Here is a 15,329-nt window from a genome sequence, read left to right on the forward strand (position 1 = left end):
CCAGAAGAGACCCTGTGAGAACATCTTCCAACAGGAAATAGCCAACTCATTCAACTTATATGGATTATTTTCTATTTTGGTAGGATTTATCAATCTATATTTTTCATCTTTTGTACTCATTCACATGATGTTTCAGTTAATGGAGCAAGGTCCTGAATCCTAAGAAGCCACCAGTACCTAACAAAACACCTGGTACATATGCCATTCAATAGAACTTTCTAGAAGAAATAATTGGGTCAATGAATAAAAAATATAAAGTGATGAATAGAAAATTTATGATAGGGTTCTTACTGGTATGATTAAGTAATAAAATGGAAACAAACCATGGTCAAGTTCAATGTTTTACAAACTCTATTCATAGTATAGATTTTCTTTTCCTTCTCAATGGGTAAGGTGATCATGTAATATATACTGCAAACAAGGACCCTTTTGAAAGGGAAAGGGGCGCTATTAATCATTATACCAAGACAACAGGACCACTCTGCACAAACTGTAACTAATGGTCACTCCCAATGAGGGATTAGGAGCAGGAAAAAAATATGTGTATAAACCTCTAAATTTAAAAACAAGGGAGTTTCAACTCACAAATGAAGATTTAGAGGGATTTCACTATGAGTACTTTTGATGTTCTTATCTCATCTTAGAATTATGGTAAAAATGAGCCAAATGACAAATAAAGACTTCTTTCTAACAATTAGGAAAGAAAGAGGAATTAAATTGTTATCAAAAGCTACAGGGAGAACTACAAAACACTGGTAAAATAAATCATAGAAGTCAAACACAAAAAATAGAAAAACATCTGCTCATGGATTGGAAGAATCAATACTGTTAAAATGACCATACTGCCCAAAGCAATATACAGATTTAATGTACCCCCATCAAATTACCAGTGTCATTTTTCAAAGAATTAGAAAAAAGCAATCCTAAAATTTACATAGAACCAAAAAAAGAGCCCAAACAGCCAAAGCAATCAAGCAAAAAGAACAAAGCTATAGGTATCACATTACCTGACTTCTAATTATACTACAAGGCTATAGTAACCAAAACAGCATGGTACTGGTACAAAAATAGACACATAGATCAGTGAAACAGAATTGAGAACCCAGATATAAAGCCACATACCTATAATCAACTGATCTTTGCCAAGTTGACAAAAATATACACTAGGGAAAGGACACTATATTCAATAAATGGTGCTGGAAAAATGGGATAGCCATATGTAGAAGAATGAAACTGGACCCATATCTCTCAATATATACAAAAATTAGCTCAAAAGATGGATTAAAGACTTAAATGTAAGATATGAAACTATAAAAATCCTACAAGAAAATCTAGGAAAAACGCTTCTGGACATTGCCCAAGTCAAAGAATTTATGACTAAGACCTCAAAAGCAAATGCAACTAAAACAAAAATAGAAAAATGGGTTTTGATTAAACTAAAATGCTTCTGCACAGCAAAAAATAATCAATGGAGTAAACAGGCAACCTGCAGAATGAGAGAAATATATTTGCGAACCATGCTTCCAACAAAGGACTAATACCCAGAATGTATGTGGAACTCCAAAAATCCAACAAGAAAAAAAACAAATAACCCCATTAAAAGTGGGCAAAGAATATGAACAGACATTTCTCAATAAAAAACATACAAGCAGCCAACAAATATATGAAAATGCTCAACATCACTTATCATCAGAGCAATGCAAATTTAAACCACGTTGAGATTCCCCTCTCACACCAGTCAGAATGGCTATTACTAAAAAGTCAAAAAAACAAGAGATGTTAGAGAGGATGCAGAGAAAAGGGAACTCTCATACACTGTTGGTGGAAATGTAAATTAGTACAACATCTATGGAAAACAGAATGGAGATTTCTGAAAAGCTAAAAATAGAACTACCAAGATCCAGCAATCCTATTACTAGGTGTCTACCCAAAGAAAAATAAATTGTGATATCAAAAAAACACCTGCACTCCTATGTTTATCACAGCATTATCCACAATAGCAAAGTCATGGAATCAACCTAAGTGTCCATCAGTGGATGGTTAGAAAAAGAAAATGTGGTGTATCTACACCATGGAATACCACATAGACATAAAAAGAAATCATGTCTTTCCCAGCAACATGGATAGCCCTAGAGGCAATTATCTTAAGTAACTCAGAAACAGAAAATCAAATACCACATGTTCTCACTTAGAAGTGGAAGCAAAATAATGGATACACATGGACATATAGAAGGAAACGACAGACACTTGGAACTCCAAAGTGGGGAAGGAGGGTGGTGAGGGTTGAAAAATTACCTATTGGGAACAAAGTTCACTATCCAGGTGATGGGTATCCTAAAAGCCCAGACTTAACCACTATGCAATATATCCATGTAACAAAAGTACATTTGTAGACCTTTAATCTATTTTTAAAATTACATTTCTTTAAGAAATTTGAATATGTACAATGTTACTAATAAACCAGGGTCCTGGCTGAATGATATCATCAAAATAAATCTTACATGCAAGAAAAAAAAAAAAGCTAGGCTGAGAGATTCTGCGCCCTGTGATCCCGCCCCAACCCCACCAAGCCCCGCTCTCCCCACCCTCCCCACCCCGCCTCTCCGCATGCTGCCTCTCCCCACCCTCTAACCCTGCATCTCCACTCACAACTTCCGTGACTATTTGCTCAACTATCTCTCGCTTCTGGGACCAGCTAACAAGCTTTTGTGGTTAGCTCCTGGTTGCCCGCCAACCATGAGCACCCAGAACCGCCAAAAGTATACCGCTGGGGTGGAGGCCGCTATTGACCGCCTGATCAACATGCATCTGCAGGCCTCCTACACTTACCTCTCTCTGAGCTTCTATTTCGAAGGCGACGACGTGGCTCTCAAGGGCGTGGGCCACTTCTTTCGCAAGTTGGCTGAAGAGAGATGCGAGAGCGCCAAGCATCTTTTGATGCAGAACCAGCGCAGCAGCTGCGGCCTCTTCCAAGATGAGCAGAAGCTGCTCCGAGATGAGTGGAGTGGCAGTCTGGCCGCCATGGAAGCCGCCCTGGCCCTGGAGAACCTGAACCAGCCCTTTTTGGATCTACATGCCCTGAGTTCTGCCAACACAGACCCCAGTCTCTGTGATTTTCTGGAAAAGCACTTCCTAGACCCAGAGGTGAAACTCATCAAGAAGATGGGCGACTACTTGACCAACCGCCGCAGGCTGGCCAGCCCTCAGGCCAGGCTGGCGGAGTATCTCTTCAGAAGGCTCAAGGATGACTGGGAGCTTCCAGAGCCCAGCAACTTTTGAGGTGCCCCTCTGCATTCTTCTGGCTTCCAGATTTCGGCCTGAGCTTCTCAACATCCAGAAGTACTCACCAAGCCATGGACCACATGGAAACAATAAAAGGTTCTTTTTGCAAAATTAAAAAAAAAAAATATGCTAGGCTGAGAGGGAAAAAAAATGTTTGCAGAATAGCATGAAGGATCTGCAGTCTGTTTAATGCTCTAGAGTTTTTAAGAAATTGTTCTTTTGTGAGTCACGTGTGTATTTTAAGGATTGATGAAACTGCATTTTGTCTGTCAAGAAAAATACAGTTTCTTATTCACAAAATGTTGCATACAGTTTTAGTGGTTTAATAATTTCTCTGGGCCGGGCGTGGTGGCTCAAGCCTGTAATCCCAGCACTTTGGGAGGCCGAGACGGGCAGATCACGAGGTCAGGAGATTGAGACCATCCTGGCTAACCCGGTGAAACCCCGTCTCTACTAAAAAATACAAAAAACTAGCCGGGCGAGGTGGCGGCGCCTGTAGTCCCAGCTACTCGGGAGGCTGAGGCAGGAGAATGGCGTAAAACCCGGGAGGCGGAGCTTGCAGTGAGCTGAGATCCGGCCACTGCACTCCAGCCTGGGCGACAGAGCGAGATTCTATCTCAAAAAAAAAAAAAAAAAAAAAAAAAAAATTATTTCTCTGAGGCCATTCTGGGTACTGGATTGTTCTGTTATTCTTGGTTTTGCCCAGCAGAGCAGAGAGGCGAGTATCTAGAATATATCATATTGTATCTACCCCAAACCCCTAAACTCATGATAAAATTCCTTTTCCTGATTTTTCAAGTTAATGCGATGCCATCTGCCTTTTCAGAGAAATGCAGTAAGAGCCCTGTGAAATTCATCTTTGCATCTCCCATTTGGTTGCTACAGAGAACACTGGCTGTTACATCACATGCTGACCTCTTTATGAAGCCTCTCAAGAGAAATTTCGTTCTGGTCTTAGTATTAGGAATACCAGTGCTTCACTTGGATAATTGGTTTGTTTTTGTTTTACAGACACTGTAAGTGATGTAACTAATTAAGTTTCCTTTTCTAGACTGCCCGCTAGAAAGCTTAGAGACAAATTTGTAGTCTACCCAGAGTAAATGAGTAGAATTGTATAAGCATTTTAGTATGAGCTTCATTCTTGTCCCATTTGTTATTTATTTCTTGGTGTATGTTATGGATCCTTTGAAGCCACCTTAAACCCTCTCTGGAACAAGGCTGTGTTTAAGTAGATAAATAAAGTAAATTTTTAAAATGCAGATTTAAAAAAATGGCTCTGTGGTTCATTTTAGAGAAAAGGGAAGACAATTTTAAGGAACACTAAGAGAGCCAAAGCGATTAGAATGGAGGTGGGTCAGATGGAGGTTAAATTACAGAAGCCAAGAGAGGAGAAGCACCAGAGTAGCATTTTATTTAAAATGTATTTCATTTTTCTGGCCAGTTATTTCCTCCTAAATCCATACATTTGTATCCCACAGATAGTAATAGGTGTGTAATGTTTTCTTTGCACTTTGAAAAGCTGGAGTTACAACTTTTTCTCAAACCTCAAAAGTGAGAAAAAAAATTAATTATTTTCCTACAGTTCCTTTGCTTCCTGAAGCAGGAAGACCAGAGGCATGCTATCCTCTCTTTTATCATGGAAGGGTTAGAGTCATAGGAAGAATATTTTGCAGAGATTGGGACAACTATTTTGCTTAGTTAAGGAGAAAACTGTATCTTCCTGTTTTCATGCAAAATATTTTGATAATAAAAAAGAATATACTGGCAACTGTTTCCCTAGAGAAAGTTTTTTTCATTTGCTGGTTGTTGGCAGTAAGAGATATACAGAAGCAGTTAACAATTGTCTTCAGATTTGGATTAAAAACTCATATCTCTGTACTTAAAATATGTACTTAAAGTTATTTTCAAATTAGCACACAAATAAAAACACATAAATCTGACTGAGAAAAAAAATCACCTAGCCCTATGAGACCAATTGAAAGGCTGTAATTTGAGGTAAAATGTTTGTGAAGAAGGATGAGAAAATTTATTTCCAAATAATACACAGTATTTGTCAAACCATTAGTTATTATGTTTTTTAATGTCAAGAATGGGGCTGTAGAATAAAGCTTTATTAAAGTCTCCCAAGTAGGCTAAACTGTTCTTTGGTCATCAAATAATTCTTGGAAGGCCGGGCTCGGTGGCTCAAGCCTGTAATCCCAGCACTTTGGGAGGCCGAGGCGGGTGGATCACGAGGTCAGGAGATCGAGACTATCCTGGCTAACATGGTGAAACCCCGTCTCTACTAAAAATACAAAAAACTAGCCGGGCGTGGTGGCGGGCGCCTGTAGTCTCAGCTACTTGGGAGGCTGAGGCGGGAGAATGGCGTGAATCCGGGAGGCGGAGCTTGCAGTGAGGAGATCACGCCACTGCACTCCAGCCTGGGAGACACAGCGAGACTCCGTCTCAAAAAAAAAAAAAAAAAAAAAATAATTCTTGGAAAACACTTACTTCCTAATGACTTAAGGTTCTCGGCAAATTTATTTGTGGAAGATGGGAATTTGATGACATTAAATTTCAAGAGATTAATTTGGAAACAAGTCCCACAGTGATTTCCTCTATGGATAAACAGTGTGTGTGTGTGTGTGTGTGTGTGTGTGTGTGTGTACTTGCACAGAGAATTATAATAATTCTCGTATGACCAAGTTCCTTATACCAGCCTTCAAGATTCTTCTTGGTCTACCCTGTATAATTTATTAATACCTTTTAAATTGAATTTTCTATTACTTTCCCATTGTTGAAGTTTTGGGGGTGCCAATTACTCATCCTTCCTTTCATCCAAGAAGCCAGACTGGAATCAAGATAGCTTTGCTGATGGTAAAGCCAAATTGGAGAATGTGTGAGGGCTTCCTACTGCCACCCCCTGAATTAAACAAACCTCACGGAGACTCAGGGGAATGCTGGCAGCCCAAGGGAAGTGGGGAGTGCTTGGCAGGCCCATTGCCTTGTCATTGCAGTGCCCCCGTGCCCTGACTAATAAGCACCAATAGTCACTGGGCTCTGAGAGTTCTTCATATTCACCCTACTACTTCTCATGGATTAGAAGTGTGATAAAGGTCTCCTGCAAATGACTGCAAGATCTCTCTGCTGTAGACAAACTTCTCAGTTTGCTGGTCCCAGGACGTGTAAAGTTCCTTTGATTTCCCTCACCTGGAATGCTTTTCATAGCCTACTTCATTAAATCAAACCCAGCCTGCTTTTCAGCCTAGTTCCAATCTGCCTTCTGTGAAATTTTCCCTGACCAACTCAACCCAGTCATCTGGCATGGATTCGCCTTGTTTGTTTGTTTGTTTGTTTTGTTCTCCAAATATTTATTGAGGTCCTACTATATACAAGACAATGTACTCGAAATAATACTGTTAACAAGACAAAGAAGCTCCTTAACCTAAGGAACATACAGTCTAGTGTTAAAGGCAAATACTAACCAGATAATTCCACAAATAAGCTATCATGAACTATGGTGAATTCTGTGAAAGAAAAGTTATGGGTAGCCATGAAAAGACCCCATCTGGGGGCCTGATATGGTCTCAAGACAATAGGCGAGGTCTCCATGGAAGAGACTTTGAGTTACATTCTAAAGGATGAATAAGAGTTATGTACACAAGGGGTGGGGGTGGAGGAAGGATGGTGAGGAGCTGTCCAAGCAGAAGTAGCAGCATGTGCAAAGACCCCCAGGTAGGAGAGGGCACAGTGCATCTGAGGACCTGAAAGAAGACAGCAGAGAGCAAACAGGAGAGGGGCTTGAGATGAGGTGGGAGAAGGTGTAGGTAAGGACTTTGGCCTTTATCCTAAGAGAAGTAGTGAGCTATTGGAGGTTTCTGAGCAGGGGACTGATATGATAAGATTTGTACTTTATAATCACTCAGAGTGCTCTGTGGAGAATGAACTAGAGAGGGCCGGAGAGGAAGTGGAAAGACTAACATGGAAGATAAAGGTATAGGGAGAGGAATAGAGAGAAAATAAGAGAATGGGAGCATGTAGCCCTATGTTGGTTGAGAGGTAGTACAGTAGAGCATAAAAACAGTGGCTCTGAAACCAAACTGCCCAGCTTTGTGCCCTGGCTTTGCCACGTACTGTCTGACCTTAAGCAGATTACCTAAGTGTTCTCAGTTTCCTGATCTGCAAAACAGGGATAATACCTGTCTACTTCTTAGGTTATGTGAGGGTTAAATGATGAATATATATTTAAAAACTTAGAATAGTGCCCAGGACACAGTAACTTCTTATTAAATAGTGTGGCTACTCTGTTAAACACAAATTATGCCTAGAACCACGGAATGGTTGTTCTCACTAATCAAAACAAAAACAAAACATTCTTCTGCTTGATGATGGCATTCAAACTGTTTTATTTATGTATTTGTTAGCTTATTAATTTCTTAGAGATGAAATCTCACTATGTTTCCCAGGCTACATGCAAACTCCTGGGCTCAAGCGATCCTCCTGTCTCAGCCTCCCAAGCAGCTGGGACTACAGGAATGTGCACCATACCTATGCTCAAACTTTTTTAATAACAGTGATATTGCAGGAGAGTCCACAAAATGGACAAGAATGGCCTTGAAAGAAATACAGATCTCAGAAGGGTATTTTTAACAGAAATGCCCTTGAAGGAAGCACATGTCATTCCTGGGAAATTTATGGTTGGCTTCACCACCAGCCTGCTTTATTCATTGTGGCTCCCCCTCTTTGCCCTTCTTAAGCCATTGCTCTGCCTGGTTTTAAGCACAGACTCAGTCAACACTGGGTTCTGAATATTTTCTTGGGGACAAGGAAGTCCATGCATCAACCATAGGCTTCATTCCAGGACTGGCCCCCTGATATTTCATGTCTTGTAGTTTGTCAGGCCACTAAGAGGTAAGAACAATGCCTATAAGCCAATAACCCAACCTGATGTTCTGGAATTAGGTCACAATGAGGGATACTTGGACTACTATGTGCCAAACACCTGTTCTAAGCCATTCTCAACATTCCTGACTATAGATGCAACCTCCTAGTGATTCTGGTTTTACATCTATGGGACTGTGTGATCACGAGCGAAAAAGCTCTTCTGTATCTGAAGACCAGGGTAGCCTATAAACCTAGAACTAGCTCAGGACAAAGGAGAGATCTCACCAGCCCAAAGAAAGCACCAGAAGGTCAAATAGCTGGGAAAACCTGGGCAGGGGAGGACCTCTCCAGAAAAAGTAGGCTGCTGGACCACACGGCCACAGAGACACAAGACACAATGAGAAAACAGACAAGCGCCCTACTCAAGATCACAAGGAGAACAGTTTTTCACTGAGAACTGGAGTAGGAGTAGGAAAATTGGCAATAGGCCAGTTGTCCCTAGAATAAATCAGGTAAATTGTGCTCCAGAGAGGGCAGAGCTGGTGGTGCTGTTCTTCAGGGCAGTATAGCCTCTTTCTGTCACACCTTACTTGGCCAGGGCCAAGTTTGTAGACTACAGCTGCTGGGTCTCCTGGCAGATGTTCTGCTCCACTGTGCCATACTCAGCTACGAATGCCTGAACTTTTTTTTTTTTTTTTTAACTAAACCTTTCCTTTTTGATCTATTGTCTTTCAAATTTTCTGGCAGGATCAGTGTGTCAATCTCTTCCAAGATCTTCATAAACTGTTTGGTTGTGGCTTTTCCTCTCCTATCAAGTTTGCAGAGAGCTTCAGTTTGCAAATGCTTGGCCAGAAAACCTTGCTGGAGTCCAGTAAGCTGTTTATTCAGCTCTTACAATTCGTCAAGTTTCTTCTCCACAGGCTTCACCAACTCTTTCAATTTCTTCAGTTCAACCTCTTCCTCTGGACTGTTCTTTTACCCAATTAACATGACTTGGCAACCATTTTGTATTCCACATGCTGACAAAGGTATCTCCATTTCCTTCAGAGATGTTCCCTTAATTATGAGTTTCTGAAAAGACAGTGGAACCTCTGTGGCCTCTCCAACAACCTGGGTTAGGTCTTGGGCAATTGGTTCACTGCTGGACCTGCTGCAGGGTAACGTGAAGGTCATGCTTCTCATTGCTCGGAGTGACAGTCATGCTGAGCTCGGCTGCCACCATTTCCTCCTTGGTCACCTTCTTGCTCCAGGCTGAGTGGGGGTGGATTTTTTTGTTCATCTGCAGTGAGCTTGGCCAGGGGGTCCAGGGTCTCTGACTGGTGAGATTCCTGGCCTAGCCAGGAGCCCAACCACTTCCAGTCTGGATTCATCTTCTTCTCTTAGTTCTTTTATGACTCCCACTAGACTGTAGGCAAATGGAAGCTGGAAGGCAGGTAGCACAGTGGTTGAGCAGTGGGCTCTGGGCCAGATGACCTGTGGTTAACTCCTGCCTCCATTCTAACTCACCTTGGCCCAGTCCCTTCACCTTTCTCAGCCCCAGCTTATTCATCTGAAAAACCGGACATATATGCTCATAATCATAACACTACCCAACTCGTAGATCGTAGTGATGATTAAATGAGATAAACCATGAAAAGCCCTTAAGCTATGGCCCAGCACACGCTAAATGCACAATAGACGTTAGTTACTTTTATCAACTGTCTCCGAGCTATGCTAGTAACATCGCAAGCTTGCTTCTCAGTTTCAGTAAAACAGATAACTTTAGATTCTAGAATCTCCTTTAATGAGCATTCCTCCCTCTAAATCGCTCCTATAGGAATAGGAAGTAAAGTGTAGGAATTTGCTCATTTTTCGATGTGATGTTCAGTGAGTAGGAGTGGAGAAAAAGAAAATGAAGGTGGACTACTCTCTCCTCAACCAAATAAGTAGAGCCAGCTTATTTAGGCCCTGAGATTGTTTTAATCACCATACTGCTAAAAAGCAGCCATGGCAGCATTCTAACCTCTTTCTCAGGAAGGACAAGCTGCACAGAGGGGTCGTTTTAGAAGTAAAACTAATTAACTACCGGCTGCTAGTCTGCATAGTTTCCAATTCTTGGAAGTCTTCTCCACCCACTCTTCGCCCACACATCCTCCTCCTTCCACTTTGTGGTAGCCTTGGTTATACCAGTGAGGAAGCAGGGACTGAATTGGCACAATCAGAACTCTTGGTATCACTGAGGCCTTGACCTCTTTTGCACTAGGGCCTGTTTAAAGCTCTTGCTCTTCGGGTACCATTTACAGGACTCTTCCTCTCTGGAAAGAAGAACAGTCTTACAGGTTGAGTTATAAGTGCTACTTATTTAGAAAAGGGAAATATCTTTATTACACTCATGTCGTGTTATTTACCTCTGTAAGCCGTTTAGCCACCCTGATGAATAATGTATTCATTGCAATAATAATAAAGCAGGTACTAATCCCTGGGGGATTAGGGTGGGGAGGGACACACATTGGAATGAGTTTAGAATTAATGTAAGCTTTCTGCTTAGTGTAAACTCCCCAAGAAGCAAACGTTCTCCTCAGGATTTTAGCAATTCTGATGGCTAAATTAGAGATCATAGGAGAAAGCAGAGAAAAGTCTGGATTTCACCAGAAAACCTCAAAAACTTCCCAGTTGTGCACAATGTCAGGTCAAAGTGAGGGAGACGTGGGTAGAGGCAGCTATTCTGAGATTTTAAATCAACCACTTATTACTGCTAAAAATGTGTACCCTGAATATCATAATGAGAAATATCACATACATCCAAATTGAGGGGCATTCTACAAAATAACTGGCCTGGAATTCTCAAAGTGTCAGGGTCAAAAAAGACAGAAAGACTGTGGAATTACCCTAGGTTAACAAAGACTTAAAAAAAAAAAAAAAAAAGAATGACATCTAAATGCATGAACCTGCATTGGAGCAGGGTATGGAAACAAAATACTATAAAGGACATTGAGACAATTGATAAAATTTGAAAATGGACTATGGAGTGGATAGTATTGTATCAGTGATAAACTTCCTGGCTTGAATAACTGCATGGTGGTTAGATAGGGGAATTTTCTTGTTTTTTGAAAACACACACTATGAAAAAGATACTTGCACATGCGTGTTTATAGCGGCACAATTTGCAATTGCAAAAATATGGAACCAGCCCAAATGCCCATCAATCAACGAATGGATAAAGAAATTGTGTGTGTGTGTGTGTGTGTGTGTATACACACATATATATATACATACATACTACTCAGCCCTAGAAAGGAGCAAATTAATGGCATTTGCAGCAACGTGGATGGAACTGGAGACTATTATTCTAAGTGAAGTAACTCAGGAATGGAAAACCAAGCATTGTATGTTCTCACTCATAAATGGGAGTTAAGCTATGAGGATGCAAAGGCATAAGAATGATAGAATGGACTTTGGGGACTGAGGGGAAAGGGTGGTAGGGGGTGAGAGATAAAAGACTGCAAATCGGGTTCAGTATATACTACTCGGGTGATGGGTGCACCAAAATCTCCCAAATTACTACTAAAGAACTTCCTCATGTAACCAAATACCATCTGTTCCCTAAAAACCTATGGAAATAAAAAAAAAAATTAAAAAAAGAAAACACACACTAAAGTATTTAGTATGGCTGGGCACAATATCTCTAACTTGCTTGCAAATGGTTAGGAAAGCAATTGGTAAATCTGGATGAAAGGTAAACCGGAGTTCTTGTACTATTATTGCAACTTTTCTGTAAGTTTGAAATTATATTCAAATAAAAAGCTGTCCCCCAAAAAATCAATCTCAGATAATTTAAATCAGACTGACTATTTCTTGGGACCCAGTTGCTCGTGGCTATACTTTCTCTGTGTCTGGCAACATTTCTGTCACTTCCTTTTGCCAGGGGTGGAAACTCTGACAGAGAGTTAGGTTTGTTTTATGTCAGTGATTATTTGTCTCCTCTGATGGACTGTAAGCTCTTCTAGTACAAGAATTTGTTTTATTCATCTTCGTAACTCCTGCATCTACCATGGTACCTAACTTATACTAAGTGCTCTAAAACAATTTGTTGAATAAATAGTGTAATGGCTTTTAAGTGACCATTTGGACTTAGATTTCCAGTCGCAGGGCTTCATAAACGATTTAACCAACAGAAAATTCCATATTCTGTTTTTATTCCAAAATATAAATTATATACTTTCAGATTTGTTATCTAACTCTTATCCCCCAAAAGTATGTCAACAATTTTTTAGAAGAGAGAATAGCCAAAACAAGGAGGCAGAGAAAAGGAAATCCTATTATTTTATTGCTACACAAGTGATATTGCTGCTGGATTAAGTATTTTAATTTTTCAGGGCTTATAGTTTATATCTTCAAAGGAGGATCTGCGTTTCTTGCTTTTCAGTTGAAAAAATCTATTTCTTTTAGCCATTATATACATTTGGGACTATGCAGAGCTTCAGGATTTAAGATTCTTCTCAATCTGAAAGGTCACAGAGCATGATGGAAGATCGAGTTTGCTTTTTGGTTTTAGTCTCTTCTTCTATTCAGCTCCCATTTCACACTTGTGAGTGCTATCAGTACCTGTACATATAATCTTATTCTTTTGGGCCCTTCTCTCATCACCTCACAGAAGCATCTAATGATGTTCAGAACTTCTCTGATGTTCACAGTTACACCTCAGTATTATTACAAGCTGACCAAATGCTCACAGCCAGGCCATTTTTTTTTTTTTCCTGTGGGACATAAACAATCTCACAGAATACCAAACACAGATAAAGATACCCTGAGACCATTAGAAAATGAAACAAAACAAGGTCACTTCATAATTTTGTCTAAGCCCAAACAAAATCCAAGCCACTATGCCTTTCACAACAGACCTAATCATAGGATTGCCCCCACTTCTGACAGCATCTGATTGAGAGCAAATCCCTGCTTCTTTGTTCCCCTCCCCATCATCCATCCAAAGTCCCAACTTTATCATAGTTTCTTTCTAACACACTCTTACTGAGACTCTGTAAGGTCCACCATGATGTGTGTTTCTTAACTGCAATGAGTAAAAACCCATGTTGTTGAATTATAGCCATGTTCCTGGTCATACTTGGCTGAAGAGCATTGACACACTATTCTGGGGAATATTCTTCCTGACCACACATTCAATCTATAAATAGTTGAGGGGTATTTTAGAGTATCCAAAGAGAGTATGTCCAACTCCTTGTTTCATTTAATCAGAAAGTATCTATTGGTAACATTCATTAATTCATTCCAAAAGTGTTTATTCAGCATCAACTCCATAGCAGGCACTGAACTGGGTGCTTTGGATAAAGACACATTACTTTCTCAATGAGCTCACATTCTGATAGGCAGGACTTCAGTACAGTATGATAAATTGTATAGTAGAAGTAAGAACCAGGTAGTGGTTTGCAAAAGAGGGCATGATTACTTGGGGAAAGCTTGGAATACTTTAAGAAAAAAGAGCTGCTTAGCTGATCCTGACAGATTATCAGTGTTGACCCATTGGACAAGGGAGGAAGGGGTATTTTATGCAGAGAGAAGGCGCTTGAGGAATAGTTGGGATGCCTGGGATGAGAAAGTGGACTGTAAAGAAAAGTCTGGAGAGGAAGGCAGGGCCCCCTGATCATGAAGGGCTTAATGGATTTAATCTTGCAGTGGCAAGGAGCTCACCAGAATTTATGGGGGGAATCAACACAAATATAAGCTGTAGCCCCTGCACTCAAAGAGTTTTCATTGTTGTTGGTGAGATAAAACTCACACATAAAAAACAACCAGAAAGCAACATAAGCAATATAAAATTGTAGCTCTCCTATCCTCTTGCTCTACCTAGAAATTTCCTGTAAAGAACTCCCATATCCATACAGTTATTTGCCAGAGGGCACTCTCTGGCCATGGGAGCATGCTTGGTTTGCCAATAGGGTAGGCCAGAAGTGTCAAGTGTTAACTTCCACCCCATCCCTAATAGCGACCCTAAGCCAATTAGGGATGGAAGTGAGTGGATACATATCTGAGCATCCTCAGCAATCAGCAGGACATTTCTGAGGCATATTTTACCCAATATCTCAGAAGGTGGCCAGTGACATTGAGCCCCAGTTGTCCACAGTAGTAACCCTTTCATTTACACCCAGAATATTGATTTTCCTTCTTTTCTTTTGCCATGCTTCCTAAGATTATACCCCCTCCTCCAATAAACTAATTGCAGTCAAATCCTTGCTCAAGGCCCACTTTTTCCAAACCTCATACAAAGACAAGGGTCAAGTATCAAATTATGTGTTACAGTCTCTATCAGCTCTAAGAACTTCTGGAATAACCCACTTTTTTCTTCCAACCAGCATGCCTCACCCTTCTGCCCCCACCACCTTTGCTCTATATGTTTCTCATTACCTTGCCCCTAGGTAGGTACCAGACTATCCTCAGCGTGTTGATGACCCCAGAGGATACTCAGCCTGTAAAGCCCCTACTCCCGTGAAAAGCTACTGCTTTTCTTCTAGTCTCATCTAGGTGAGTGAGTTGGCTGCCTCGCAACTTTCAAAAAACTCGTCGCATTTTAGGGGCACTGAGACCAATGCCAGTCATTTCAGCTTCCTAAACATTCATAAATACAACAGCTGGCGCTTGGTAAACACATTTTTCCAGCTAGGGGTCACATGGAGTTCTATGAGTAATGATAGCTGTAGTGCTGGGCTTGGCCACAAATTTATTCATCTAAGTATACAGGGCATGTACCTACTCAGACTCAAGAAGAACATTTGAGCCTATTTCTCTGAAGCAAATATTAATGAGCCGGTTATGTATTCTTGAGTCAGCTCACATTCCAATTATTATTAGCTGCTTACATCACTAAACTTGTATTTAGCATGACACCTGTTGCAAACAGGATCGTGTTTCTTTATGTCGGTAATAACAATTTAAATCTCTAGAATCAGTCACAATTTGACATTTAATTTATTTCTATTACAACATGGACTGGAAAAAAATCTTTTTGGCATTGTGGGATAGATTAAGAAGCAAAACCAAAAACAGAAATTGGAATATGATACCCTTTTAGTAATTGGCCAAAGCTAGTAAGAACTTTGAGAATATATATTAAAACATGAAATTTAATAAGTTAGCAGATTATGAAATCAACATTTAAAAGTCAGTGAGGATGGTGGTTAAATGGGTATACA

General features: G+C 40.4%; 2 pseudogenes; one reads left to right on the forward strand and one right to left on the reverse strand.

Annotated features, from left to right (window-relative positions):
* The first annotated feature begins 2,736 nt into the window (after window positions 1-2,736).
* LOC112616375 lies at window positions 2,737-3,279 on the forward strand (annotated as a pseudogene).
* A 5,452-nt stretch (window positions 3,280-8,731) lies between these two features.
* Window positions 8,732-10,441, reverse strand: LOC112615373 (annotated as a pseudogene).
* Between the last annotated feature and the right edge of the window lie 4,888 nt (window positions 10,442-15,329).

The sequence above is a fragment of the Theropithecus gelada genome, chromosome X (genome assembly GCF_003255815.1).
Source record: "Theropithecus gelada isolate Dixy chromosome X, Tgel_1.0, whole genome shotgun sequence".
Taxonomy (NCBI): domain Eukaryota; kingdom Metazoa; phylum Chordata; class Mammalia; order Primates; family Cercopithecidae; genus Theropithecus; species Theropithecus gelada.